Source organism: Zootoca vivipara, chromosome 15 (assembly GCF_963506605.1).
Source record: "Zootoca vivipara chromosome 15, rZooViv1.1, whole genome shotgun sequence".
NCBI lineage: Eukaryota > Metazoa > Chordata > Lepidosauria > Squamata > Lacertidae > Zootoca > Zootoca vivipara.
The window spans coordinates 34,424,280-34,438,426 of NC_083290.1; the positions used below are offsets into that span (position 1 = coordinate 34,424,280).

General features: G+C 48.7%; 1 protein-coding gene across 4 annotated transcripts in view; it reads left to right on the forward strand.

Moving 5' to 3' along the window:
* The first annotated feature begins 9,156 nt into the window (after nucleotides 1-9,156).
* The window catches only part of PKNOX2 (PBX/knotted 1 homeobox 2), a 417,302-nt gene continuing 412,311 nt past the window's right edge, over nucleotides 9,157-14,147 (forward strand). For all 4 annotated transcript variants that reach the window (XM_060268541.1, XM_060268540.1, XM_060268543.1 and 1 more), the window contains exon 1: nucleotides 9,157-9,241. The gene's annotated coding sequence lies outside the window, so the exon portion shown is untranslated. The remainder of the gene's footprint in view (nucleotides 9,242-14,147) is intronic.

Consider the following 14,147-nt stretch of genomic DNA (forward strand, 5'->3'; position numbering starts at 1 on the left):
TTTCTCTGGTTTGCAAATGCACCCCAAAAGGCTTGGCGATTCCTGCATTGCAGAATTTGTGGGGTAACAGCACAACCCATGTGGCGAAACTGTATTATTGCTAAACTAAGTATCACTGCCGTACCTCCACCTCCGCTGGATGTGGGTATGGCTAAATTTAACTTTCACGTTGTGGTTTTGTGTGATTAGTGTGCTCATCTCCATTATTTTGTTGTTATTTTGCCGATCACCATCTCAATGCTGCTGATATGGGAAGGGGGCTAAGGCACAGATAGGGAGGCCCTATGACCTACTTTGCAGGGGAAATACCATAATATTTTCTGCACAATTTCAGTGATCTGGGAAATTTTGTTTGCTAAAAAAAAAAAGAGAGGAAGGCACAAACCTTGTTTAGCTCTAGATATCCCTTTTCGCCAACAGAACCTTTAAAGTATGGTATTAGACTTGGGTGGAAATTCTTGCCTTCCCCTAAAACAGTTCAATTTATTAATGACTTGCTCTTGTGAACCACCTTGAAGAGAAGTCTCCCTCTGTTTGATGGCTAGCATATTTCTAGACCCGTTATATTTTTTATTTGACTGCCTCCAACTGAGGCACACTCTATTATTGTCAGTAATTCTCAAAACTAGCCTGATGCCCAGAGGCTCATCCTCCCAAGTTAAAAAGATTGGTCGATATCTTTATTGCAGTTGCCCAGAAAAATGTCATGACACTTTGGAGCAATCACTGACTGTGGGCTCCCATAAAATTGATTTAGAGAGCAATCCTTCGAGCAACACGATCCTGAGACAGCAAAAAAAAGAGGGGAAAGCCCAGCTGAAGTTTTCAGGCTACACTTCTTCATAAGTGCAGCTCCACAGTTACAAAAGTTCAGGCTGCTTTCTTGAATCCAATCCCCATGAACATCTGTGGGGAAAGAGGATACCAGGCAAGCACAGGATTCTCCCCCCTGAAAGCGTCTAGCAGGCTAAACATCAGAATGAACTTTCTGACAGCAAAGAGCTGTTCAACAGTGGAGGTGGAAGACTCTCCTTCCTTGGAGGTTTCTAAGCAGAGGTTGGGATGGCCATCTGTCATGGATGCTTTAATTGAGATTACTGTGTTGCAGGGGGCTGGACTAGATGACCCCCAGTTCCCTTCCCTTCTGTTCTGCAATTCTTTGTGCACCATCTTGAGCTCCCTGGGGAGAAACAAGGTGGGATATAAAAGCAATAAATGGACTCTATGATAATTGCCTATGTAGATCCAGGCATTTGTGCATAAGAGGGGATGATTCACTGCACAGAGTGAGCAGATACTTGCCAAAGCTCAGTGAAAGAGCAAATGTATATATGTATACTGTGGTACCTTGGTTCTCAAACTTAATCCATTCCGTAAGTCCATTCCAAAACCAAAGCGTTCCAAAACCAAGGCTCACTTTCCCATAGAAAGTAATGCAAAATGGATTAATCCGTTCCAGACTTTGCAAAATGGATTGATCCGTTCCAGACTTTTAAAAACAACCCCCAAAACAGCCATTTAACAGGAATTTTACTATCTAACGAGACAATTGCTCCAGAAAATGAAAGCAATAAACAATGTACTGCAATCAATCCATCAGTAGCTGAACTGGGTTCCACACAGTCACAAAAACAAAAGCTAAAAGATGCAGAAACAAAAAAGCAAAATAAATAGCAAAAGCAGACAGGACTCAGCGTAACACTCCAAACAGAAGTGTGGCACTCAAATCGGAAGCATAACACTCAAATCGGAAGTATAACACTCAAAACAAGAGTTGGCAAACCGGAACACTTACTTCCAGGTTTGCAGTGTTTGGGTTCCAAGTTGCTTGAGTGCCAAGGCGTTTGAGAACCAAGATACCACTGTATACATTGACAATGTACTGGGCTCAGTCCAGGTTGGGCTGGAAGGGACCCCTGCCTGAAACCGCAGAGAGCTGCATCCAGTCCTGACCTAGATGAACCAACCAACCCCCCCCCCCCATTTTATGAGGACCCGCCAGAATAAATCTGTACTTGGTAGATGTGCTGGTTTTTACACAGCATGCAATCTGAAAGGGGAGCTTGAGCATCACCCGAGATGTCACAAATAGCCAAAAGAAGCCCCACAAAGAAAGCTGTAGGTTTAGCCTGGGCATGTCTCCTACTTTACAGAACATGATCCTCTCTTTGAAAAGCTGTGTGGTGCAAGTCTGGCTTAAAGATAAGTAACTGTAAGAAGGGAAAGCAAGAGGGACCTTGAAATAAGCCGGTCAGCAGTGGGCAGCTGGGCAGCAGACCAAGGAGGCATACAGGTCACCTGGTCAAATGTGCCTTATTTCTATTCAAATCATGTTATTCCTAAATTTGCATCTGTACATCCAATGAGCATATGCAAACTTTGGATTGATGCGTTTCCTCTTTTTGCTTGTGTGGGTCATGTTGTAAGAAGCCACCTTTATTCACGATGCTGAAAAACACCTGTCTGATCATCCTGCACAGAAACAACCAGGGTGCAAGCAAAGGCTAATGGGCCTTAGTCCAAAACAGTTGAGGGCAGCCGCTTGGGAAAGTGTGCCCTGGAAAATAAATAGGCAAAATAAAAACAATTTCTGGCACGCTTTCTCCGCAAATGGCTACTTGTCCTTCCTCCCACATGCCTTCTGTTGTCTTTCTCTTCCTTCCTCTTCTTTCAGTGTCACATAATCAGGGGTGGGTCAATTTGTTTGTTTGTTGTTGTTTTGGAGCGGGGGAATCTTATAGTGGACCATATGGTGGCATTGCTAGTCCAACAGATTTATTCTTTTGAAGGAAGCCATCGACCCAGCAAACCCCGTCAACACAAATCATTATTAATTGCATCAAGAAAGCTCACCTTTAGCTCCTTATACTGTACAAGCAAATATATTTTTCAGCTTCTCATTGCAGGCAGGGAAAAACTGTACTTTTCGGCCTTCCAGAAATTGTTGGCCTTTAGGTTTGTTCACCCTTGCCAGCTGGTTGAGGCTGAGGGCAGTTGTGGTTCCACAACATCTTGAAGGCTCACAGGTCCCCACTCCATGTCTTAACAGCAGCCCATCACATGACACTTTCTCCGCAGATTAGTACTGTTTCAGAAAAGGCTTGAGCATATTATAAAGAGATCATTTGTTGGGCCTCTTCAGGGATCACCTGCTAATGGTGGGCATGGCCAAAAGGTTGGCGTGGCCACACTTTCAGACACACACAAGTGAGGGAATTGCACGTCTACATGCACACAGCCCCCCCCCCCACGCTTACAGGCTCACACTAGACTCTCTCTCTCTCTCACACACACACACACAGGAACACCCCCCCCCCCACATACTAACTCATGCTCCATGTTCCCCATTCTCTCTCTCTCTCTCTCTTTCTGGCACACATGCAACAAACTGGCAAAGTATTTACTAGTCAAACTTTCTTAGAACGTTTAGGGTCCTCGCCAATGTTAGCCATACTGAGAGCAGACCCATTGAAATCAATGGGCCTAGATAACACCAGTCTATTGATTTCACTTGGCCTGTTCTGAGTAAATTGGGAGATTACAGGTTAACTTCTAGAGGATCATGAATCCATCCTTGTGATCATTGAGGTTTGTTGTCTCTTGTCACCCTTTCTTACTTTACTCTAGTTTTGTTTTTGTTTTAAAAAAGACCCCCCCCCCAAACCCCACTGCTGCTGAAGCAATAATATCTAATGAGGTGAGCGCTGTTATCTTCTTGCTGCCAACTGCCTCACAGTGGTGGGAGGTATTTAGCTGACCCGAGAAGAAGTCAAGGGTGGCTAATGGTCCATTAAGAAGCATTTTCAAATTAGGATTATAATCCATCTCAACATTAAAAAAAAGAAGCAGCAGAAATGTTTCAAGTTATCTGGTTCCTTAATTGCATCTTCGAAAAAAGAAAGAAAGAAATTGGCAGGAAATTAACATGAGCAAATGGTTCTGAATTTGACCAATTGTGCTGCTCTCTGCTTTAAACTAGAGAGCTAGAATAATGAGAGATCGAGTCCCTTCCCCTTCAAAATATGAAAACAGCAAATGTATTATTATTTTTTGCTAATGGATGCAGACTTGGAGCTATTTACATGGTATAAGCCATTCTAAAACGAGCCCACAAAACATAACTGTATGATCACTCCCCACTTTCTACATAATTCAGTATATAATTCTTATTTTGGAATTTTATTCAAAGAGGGCCTAATCCATTGTTCTCCATCAGCTAGTTGCAAGGGCTCTTGCGCTAGCAGACAGGTGAGTTTGAGGCCTCATCTGCACTAAAATTTAAAGCAGTATCAAAACACTTTAAACAGTCATGGCTTCTTCAAAAGAATCCTGGGAGCTGTCATCTGTTAAGGGTGCTGAGAGTTGTTAAAGGTAAAGGTAAAGGGACCCCTGACCATTAGGTCCAGTTGTGACCGACTCTGGGGTTGCGCGCTCATCTCGCATTATTGGCCGAGGGAGCCGGCGTATAGCTTCCAGGTCATGTGGCCAGCATTACAAAGCCGCTTCCGGCAAACCAGAGCAGCACATGGAAACGCCGTTTACCTTCCCGCTGTAGCGGTTCCTATTTATCTACTTGCATTTTGATGTGCTTTCGAACTGCTAGGTTGGCAGGAGCTGGGACCAAGCAACGGGAGCTCACCCCGCCACAGGGATTCGAACCACCGACCTTCTGATCAGCAAGCCCTAGGCTCAGTGGTTTAACCCCCAAAGCAACAGTTTTCACTGTATCAGTAGTTTAACAATCAATCCTTTCCCCCAGGAAACTCTGGGAAACTCTGCAGCTCTGAGAGGATATAAGGTCTCTTCCACACAGAATATATGTTGTGCTCTCCTATCTGCTCCTCCCACTGCTGATCTCTTCTGCACGGAATCCCTGTCCTCTTTTGCATCTGGTCTACCTAATGCTGCAACTCCAAATCATGACTTTTTTTTTATAAAAAAAAATGTTCCAGAGTAGAGCTGCCAAGTTGTTGTTTTTTAACTGGACTTTTCTCCATTGGCCAATAGCAGCAGGCTGATGCGTAGACAGGAATGGGTGCTTACATTTAGCTCTGTGTAATGAAAAGCTCCATTCACTGATGCCTGCAGATCAAACTGCTTTGATGTCTTTACAAGTAGGAACTGCAACAAAATGTTGCCGCACAGTGATCTGGTTTAGGGTGCTGGCCAGCCAGGCAGCCATGCCCCTTTCCAGAGTCCTCTATTCCACCTTTTCACATTTCCATCCTGCCTCCAGTGCCGCTTTCCCCCCTAAAGGGTGTTTGTTTTGTACTTTTACAAACTTTGGGGGTTCCCTCTTGTTCCTGGATGGTTTGATTTGGCTGCATAGGGAACAGAACTCGCAGGACTGAATCTACTCCTTGAACGCAACCATCACTATCACCATCACCATCAAAACGTCCGTTTTTCTATTGTGCAAAACCCATGGAGGCTTAACAAAATCAAAATACAAAACTAAGTTTTAAAACAAGAACACTGTTGTTGTTGTTTAGTCGTTTAGTCGTGTCCGACTCTTCGTGACCCCATGGACCAGGCACTCCTGTCTTCCACTGCCTCCCGCAGTTTGGTCAAACTCATGTTCGTAGGTTCGAGATCACTGTCCAACCATCTTGTCCTCTGTCGTCCCCTTCTCCTAGTGCCCTCCATCTTTCCCAACATCAGGGTCTTTCCCAAGGATTCTTCTCTTCTCATGAGGTAGCCAAAGTATTGGAGCCTCAGCTTCAGGATCTGTCCTTCCAGTGAGCACTCAGGGCCGATTTCCTTAAGAATGGATAGGTTTGGTATTCTTGCAGTCCATGGGACTCTCAAGAACACTAGAGCCACAGAAATGGCACTGTGATGATAAATATATATAAAAGCAACTGAAGTAAATGTACAGGCAATAGCAACTAGCTGGCAACCAAGGCTGCAATCCTACATACAATTACTTGTGAGTAGGACTTATTCAACACAGTGGGATTTACATCTGATCAAACTTGCATAGGGCTGTGTTGTAAGGTGCCCATTAAATACAGAAGACGGAGCCAGGTATCTTGGCAACGCTGTCCTAGCGGGGTTAATGCAACCTTCTTTTTGCTAATATCAAGACCAGGGGAAACTGAAATAATATTTTAGGAAGCAGTTAAATGTCAATCATGCTCATCGAAGAGCCCTGCTGCTCTAAGAGAGATGTTTGCTTTTCGGGAGAGCTGCTTGTTTTTGGAGAAGAGAGTCATGAAAGAGCTGGGATGACTTTGCAGAGTTTCCCTTGTGCCTATTGGCAGGGAGAGGGGATTTTAACAGCCAATTTGTCAGAGCATGTAGAGTGGAGGGGTGGGTGGGGGACAGGAATGTATCTTTAGAAAGCGTTTTAAGAACAGGATTTTTAAAAATGCATGGCAGACAGAATGAAGGAGGGAACTGGCATGAATCATGGCAGAGTTATGTGCTGCTTTGTGCCGTGGTGTTCATGCACATGGATTTTTCAGCACTAGGAACAAGATGCAGCCTCAGGTGCCACTCAGGGGCTTATTGGGATTGTGGAAAGGGCAGTGAATGAAACCCCAGAAACTAGCACTAGCACTGTTTTAACAAGGTATAGTCAAAAGGCAAAAATCTGGACATTCATAAATGGAAGTTGCAATAAACTGCTGCAGTACATCTTCACTCATTCTCAGGGTTTAAGGGTACCGACCATTCCTCTGGGATGCTATAATTAGGGGCAGAAGTATGCCAATTCACACCCCCACTGCCCCCATCAGTTTCCCTTTAGTCACTCAATTCAACATCACACTGATTTGGGAGAACCTTTTGGGGTACAGGTAGGTAGCCATGTTGGTCTGGGTCGAAGTAAAATAAAAAAATTCCTTCAGTAGCACCTTAAAGACCAACTAAGTTTTTATTTTGGTATTAGCTTTCGTGTGCATGCACACTTCTTTTGGGTAGTTTATACTTTTTTAAAAAATCACACTTCTGCAAAATTTTGAGCACCCTCTACTAATCATGTTGTTTTCTAAGGGTATAGTAAAAATACTATTGGACTTGCTTGTAGTAATAATTGAATAGATCAACTTTGAATAGTTTAACACCTCTGGAACCATACGACATCTCTCACTCCAGTCTATGCTTAACAGTTGTTTTCTGTCCCATTTTGGTTTCATTGCTATTTGCAAGGAGGCATCGAGATTCCCTATTAGAGGGAATGAGAGGGGCATTTTTTCGCAATGGCAGCTGGAATGCAAGTTTCCGGTAGTCTTATTTCCATAAGATGGGCTGTAGCTCAGTGGTTGAGTTTTCATGCAGGGGATCCCAGCGTCAATCCCTGGCATTTCCAAGTAGGGCTGGGAGAGATCTCTGTCTGAAATGCAAGAGAGCAGCTGCCGGTCAGTGTAGACAGCACTGAGTTAGATGGACCCAATGGTCTGACTTGGCACAAGGCAGCTTCTGATGTCCTGCGCAAGTCTGCCTAGGAATGCAGTAAGTTAGTTACAGTATACAAAACTCTTGTTTGGTTTTGTTTTCTTTTGGTGGCGGTAAGAGCAACAATAACAATTTGTCAGTAGCCCAAAGTTTTGCAACATTGTAGGACACTGGTCATGCAGGAAACACAAGGAGTGGAATCTAGCTGGAAGAAAGATACAGTTGCTTGTGTTTTCCCCACAGCTCCACAAGCATGGTTGAAATTCAATTACTGTACAGTAAATACAAAACTCTTGTTAAAAGGGTAGGAAGGAGAGATGCAAGCAATAAGAATGCCTAGGGATTCCTGGGTCCACATGCTGAAAGGGCTGTTGTATTTCTTAGGAGGCTGCATAGAAGGCAACATTTCACCCGAACGGCAGTGAGAGTGAAAGTCGCACATGATGGAATATTTTACATGCAGCTTTTCAATGTGCAGATGCAGTCTCACATTTGGCCATGGGCTGTGCACACACTAGACCTTTAAAGCACATTTCAGCATGTTCTTTCACTCAACGAATTCTGGGCACCACAGAGTTACCTTTAACCCTTAACAAACTGCAGTGCCCAGAATCCCCCAAGGAAAAGGAAGTGCTGTGAATGTGCACCAAAGGCATAATGTGTACACAGACATGTCCTTCCGAGTAAACATGTACTCTTTATGCTTTTGGTCTAAAGCAGTGGTGGTGGTGGGGCTGTGGCTCTCCACATTCTGTTGGACTACAACTCCCATCGTGGCTGACCACTGGCCTAGCTGGGCTGTATGATGAGTTCAACAAAATTTGGAGGGCCACAGGTTTCCCACCCCTGATTTATCTGGAAGGGCAAAAGCCCCAAAGCACATTGTTTTTCTTCTCCCCCTACCTCCCAAAATATCCCAGCCTCTTTCTGTTTCCAAAGAAATGTAATAATAGCATGAAAGATTTGAGCAGGGCTGTCACTGGTTGAAGAAATTTAATTGATTGATCTTCCGCCTTCTGACAGATTAATTGTTAATTTAATTTAAATAAATTTGCATATTGCCAAAAAACCTCAGTATTGTGGCCTTTTTAAATAGAGGCAGGGAAGGGAGTGCAAGATAATTGCCAATTTAAGGAACAAAAGCTTCCAACAAGTGGTTATGTTATTTTTTTTTCCATTCCCTGTCGCAGCAATGCAAAGAAAGAGAACTGCCTTGGGACTCACTCTCCAGTAAAAATACAGGCAGGTGGGAGCAACCAGCCAGCATTAAAATCCAGTCTTTCCTAGTCCTGTGTGCCCTTTTCAGAAACCTCAACATGCAGGAATCCGCCGGAATCACGGCATGCAGAAATCAGCACCACGTGCTGTGTAGTTTACTGTACAGAAACCGGTAAGTTGGCAACTCTTTAAACCGCAGCAAGAACAAGAAGAACTACCAAGGATTTCCTTCCGGCAAGCCGCACCTGCCGTATTTGTGCCCCTTCCCTTCCCTCAAAGTAGAGAGAGAGAGATGCTCTGTTTTGGCACCCACTGGGGAAGCATCTCTAGAAGCCAGCAGGCAAAAAGCTCTGGGAAAGGATTTCCTCTTAGCAGCGGCGGCGGCTGCTTGAAAGCCGAGAGAGTCCGCAAGGGGGAGACAAGCCGGCTGGGAGCGCGAGTGCGCGCGGGTGCGCGCCTCGCCTGTCGAGCACCAGCGCTCGGGGCCGGGCTGGGGGCGGTGCGCGGGCGGCAGGAGGAGGTGTGCCCGTCGAGGGCGGGGCCGGGCTGACGCGCGGCAGGGCCAGGCAGTGAGTATAGGCTGCGCTGTCAGGCCGGTGTCAGTCTGATGAAGATTGGCATGCAGGTAAGCTGTCATTCAGGGAGCCGAGTCGCGGCGCGTCGCAGACTCGCAGGGGCGGGCAAAGCGGGTTCTGCGCTCGCAGCAGCAGCAGCAGCTGCTCCCGCTGCTGTGCTTGCAGCTGGCGCTGGGCAGCAGGCACCGGCCACGAGCCAGGCTTGCGAGCAGGGGAGGGAAAGGGGGCACGCGGGGGCTTTCCGTGCAGCGCCGTCGGGGAGACGCCCCCCGGTTTCTCTTCTCCTCCCTCCTCCTCCTTCACCCTAGCCAGGGACTTTGGCTGAGCTCTGAGCCTTTGACGGGCAGGATAACCGAGCAGCCGGCGGGGTGGTAGTAACGGACGGAGGGGAAACGACTTGCGGGGGGGGGCAAAGCGGGCTTGGTGGGGACAGTGCCGTCGAGAAGGGCAGAGGTGGAAAGGACCCCGTGAGGATGTGTTTGGCGGAGGGCGGGCGTCTTTCTGGGTTCCTCTGCAGGTGCGAGGCTCCGTGGAGCGGCGGTGGGGTGTTTGAGTAGAGGCAGGCGCCGGGAGATCTCCGGAAGCTGTCGAAGGCGCAAGAACTGGGTTCGGAGGCAAAGGGGACCCTCCAAGGCCGAGTGGATGTGGGGTGGGGAGCGGGGGTAAGAGAGAGAGACTGGCATGGGGTTCTAGGGGGCGGAGATAGAGGTGAGGAGAGGCGCGAGATGCGGAAGGTTTGCGGGGCTGCCTTTTGGAGGAGAGGCTGGCGGAACCGCAAAGTTGAGAGAGGACGGGTCGGGAAAGGAGAAAAGAGGCGTCGAGGAGATAGAAACCCGACTTCTGGAGGATGTGCGGGGTGCGGTGGCGGGACACTAATTTTGGGGGGCTTTGAAAGCTTGGGGCGCGGGGAAAGAATGACCCCCCTTTTCGTACTTTTGAGCCGCGAGTGGTGCAGGAGAAGGTTAGGGAAGCCTCGCTGGTAGCGCTTTGGACGGCTCCGAATGCCGGCAGTGGCGGAGGCGGGCTGCTTCCGAGACGCGTCGTCGTCCAACTTTTGGGATGCACCTCGGCGGGGGCTGCTTCTTCTTCGGAGGCAGAGTCGGGAAGAGCGCCCGGGAAGCTGCCGCTGGCTCGCTCGAGGAGCCAGGAGAACGCAGTTCGAGGTGGCGGTGTTGGGGAGAGACGCTCGCTCAGGGCGCCACGAGACTTGGTGGCCAGCGGCCTATCTGGGGGGCCCTGGAGCCTATTTTGGCGGAGCGATTCAGGAGGGGGGGGGCTTGTTGCCGGATTCTTCCACGGGGCCTCGCGCTGGGCCGGAGGGCGGCGGAGATTCGCTGCTTGGGGTCCCTGGGCCGAGTCGTGAGCACGGCCTGCTGAAGGGAGATCCAGCCGATTGCGCGACAGGGACGGCCGGGGCTCTCCGGCTAGCACGCGCGGCTGGCTGGCTGGCTGGCGAGGGAGCAGGTGGGGAGGACGGCGGAGGACGGCGGCGGCGCTCTGCTGGAGGGGCGCCCGAGGCGGAGGCGGCGACCACCACCGCCCAACCTGGGCGGGGGCCCGGTGACCGAGGCCGGGATGGTGCTGTTCGTTCAAGCAGACTTTCCTCGGCTCTCCTTTTCTGCTGGCTTGCTCCGTCTTCCGAAGAGACAAAGGGGCGCGCGTCGCTATCGCCGCGGGGGGAGAAGAGGCTGCGCTCGCTCCCTGTCTCTCTCTCCCACCCGAGCCTTGCACGACGGCAGGCGCCCGGGGGAGCAGCGCCAGGCTTAGACAGGGTCACTCGCCTCCTCGGGCGGCGCCCGTCTCCCGGGGAAGAAACTCCGGCCAGGCGCTCGTCGGAGAACAGGGAGAATCGCGCTCCCGGGCTGTTCTGCCTGAGCAACAGAAAGATCCCCGTCTGTATGTTGCCGGCTAGGGAGTTCGTTGGCGAGCGGATCTCTTGCGCGAGGCTGCAATCCGGTCCGCGCTGCCGGTGGGCAACCGGGACGGGGGTGGTGGTGGCGCGGACGCCTTCGCCGGGGCGCTCGCCGACTTGGCAGAGTTTCGAGGCCGTTTTCTCAAACGAAGGAGAAACCCCTTCTTAACATCCATCTGTTTCTTTAAACGCCGCGAAGCTGTTTTTAAGTCTCATTTCCCCACCCCCACCCTCCAGAAAAAAAAAACCACCGTCAGGAATTCGGTGGTGGCTCTCTATTTCCCGCACCTAGGGCAGCGCTTCTTAGGAATAAACCCTTTGAACTAGGTGGGACTTACTTCTGGGTAAACGTGGGTTGGATCGCGCTGCTGCTCCGTTAGACATTATTTGGCCATTCGCTCTCACGATTGGGCTCTAGGCGAGTTGGTTTCGCAGGAAGTTGTTAATAAAAAAATTAAATAAATAAAACTAGTAGCACTGTGGTAATATTTTTTTTCCTTTAAAACAGTATAATTTAATAATATTTTTTGTTGTGATCATGCCGATCCGATGATAAAAATGCAATTATGTATGTAGTTATATACAGTGTGTGTGTGTGTGTGTGTGTGTGTGTGTATTTCTTGTGATCATCCCCATCTGGAGAGGGTCTTCGGAGAGTGCTCTGGTCCCGGCTTAGCTTCTCCCTCCCTTTGACTCGCTGGAGAGGGAACAGGAAGGCGGAGGCCGGCTTGGAAATCTGTGTTGTCGTTTTTTGAGTTGTACGTCTCTCACCCTCGTCGTGTTTGCCTCGCTCGGCGTTTGTTATGTCTTCGATTCTTTCTCCTGTCTCTCTCTTCCACGCCGCCCTCCTCCTAAGACAATAGGTCATGCACGCTCCCGCAGAAATAGCAATAAGTTATGAAATCTCATTGGTGCGTGGTGACATAAAGAAATCACTTTGTTTGTTTGTTTGTGGCACGATTTAGTAAACTTCCAAGAGGGTCCAGCGGACTAACCTTCCCACTTAACAACTCCTCTTCCTTTCCTTAGAGAACATCTCTCGGTTTCTGGAATCTGCGGTCCCGATGGGGGCTTGCTGGGCTGGCGCCGTTCATTCTCTCTTTCTCTATTTTTCTCTCTCTATTCCCAGCTTATTTCTCTGGCTGCCTGCGGTTGTTTTTGCCTGCATGTCATACCCCTCCCCCCCAAGACCCTTGTGGCTGCCCCCCACCTCCAAAAGGGTCCGAGAGTTGCCTTTGATGAACTCCCAAACCCAGTTGCCTCCCGAGTTCAGGAGCAAAGAAGATTGGACAAAAACACTTGCAGCAAATATGATGAAATAAAAGGAGTGTATTGCACTATGTTTATCCCCCAGTGGGGCTGAGCAGAAGATCTGTCAAATGGGCTTTTAATAATAACTTAAAAGAAAAAAAAAACACCCAACACCAGAGCCTCCCACTTTCGCTCTTTGGCTGCCCTCCTCTTCCAGCCTTTGCTCACCTGGTCTTCCTCCAGTTGTAGCACAAAACAGCTGGAGGGCACCTCGTTGGGGAAGACTGAGTTAGCTTAAAGGATTTGAAATTGACTTAAGGAGAAGGGGAGTACGGTGGGGAAAGTCAAAGCCAAACCAATTGTGCATAAAGGTGATTTTAAACTAAGCTGAGTTTCCTGGTCTTCACCTTGGGATATAATCAGTGTTACCCTTGGGGTGCTTCTTTCCAGAGAAGCCCAAGTATAGTGACTGGAACATACTGATTAAAATATCCCTTTAGAGATCATTCTCCTACTCTCCTGTCTTTCCTTATCTAGGATAGTTCATTTCATGACTTCCAAAGAGCTGTCATTTCTATAACCTTAGACTTACACATTGAGTTGCCCCCCCCCCATCTTGAGCTTCACAGCAGCCCTGCGAAGCAGGCTAGGCCAGGGACAGTGACTGGCCCAAGGTCACACAGTTGATTTCTTACAGCTCGGCTGGGATCTGAATCTGGATCTTGCTGCTGCTTTAGTCTGGCTCTTCAACCGCAACAGCACAGTGGCTCGCTCTTGCTGGCAGTTGTGCCTTGGTCTTCAAACAAGCCCTATGGAGGAAAACTCCTTGTATTTTGAAGTCTGGTTAGGTTGTGAGAGCCTGAAGATACAGCCCTGCCTGTTATCTGTATTTACCCAGCACTATCCATGCATACCAGGTGGCGCTGTGGGTTAAATTACAGAGTCTAGGGCTTGCTGATCAGAAGGTCGGCGGTTCGAATCCCTGCAACGGGGTGAGCTCCCTTTGCTCGGTCCCAGCTCCTGCCCACCTAGCAGTTCGAAAGCACATCAAAGTGTAAGTAGATAAATAGGGACTGCTCCGGCGGGAAGGTAAACGGCGTTTCCGTGCGCTGCTCTGGTTCGCCAGAAGCAGCTTTGTCATGCTGGCCACATGACCCGGAAGCTGTCTGCGGACAAACGCCGGCTCCCTCGGCCTATAGAGCGAGATGAGCATCGCAACCCCAGAGATGGACAGGACTGGACCTGATGGTCAGGGGCCCCTTTACCTTTATCCATGCATACAGCAATCCCCAGAATTACATGAGGGAGGGTGGGTGGACATTTATCAACCTTGTTGGTTTATTATTGCTTTTATATATTAACTTTCCTCCAAGGAACACAAGATGGTGTTCTTGTCTCCCTCTCTCCCTATATTATCCTCACGGACAACCCTGTGAGGTAGGTTGGGCTGAGAGTTGACCCAATGTCACCCAGTGAGCTTCATGGTCAAGTGGGGATTTTATCCCTGGTCCTACACTCAGATGTGGGGATTCTTTGTACCTCCAAATGTTGGTGAATTGCATCTCTCATCTGCCCTAGCTATTTGACATGCTTACTATAGCTCAGGCATCCCCAAACTTCGGCCCTCCAGATGTTTTGGACTACAATTCCCATCTTCCCTGACCACTGGTCCTGTTAGCTAGGGATCATGAGAGTTGTAGGCCAAAACATCTGGAGGGCCGCAGTTTGGGGGTGCCTGCTATAGCTGATGGGCCACCAACATCTGGAGGACCAAAGGTTCCCTCCTCCCACTC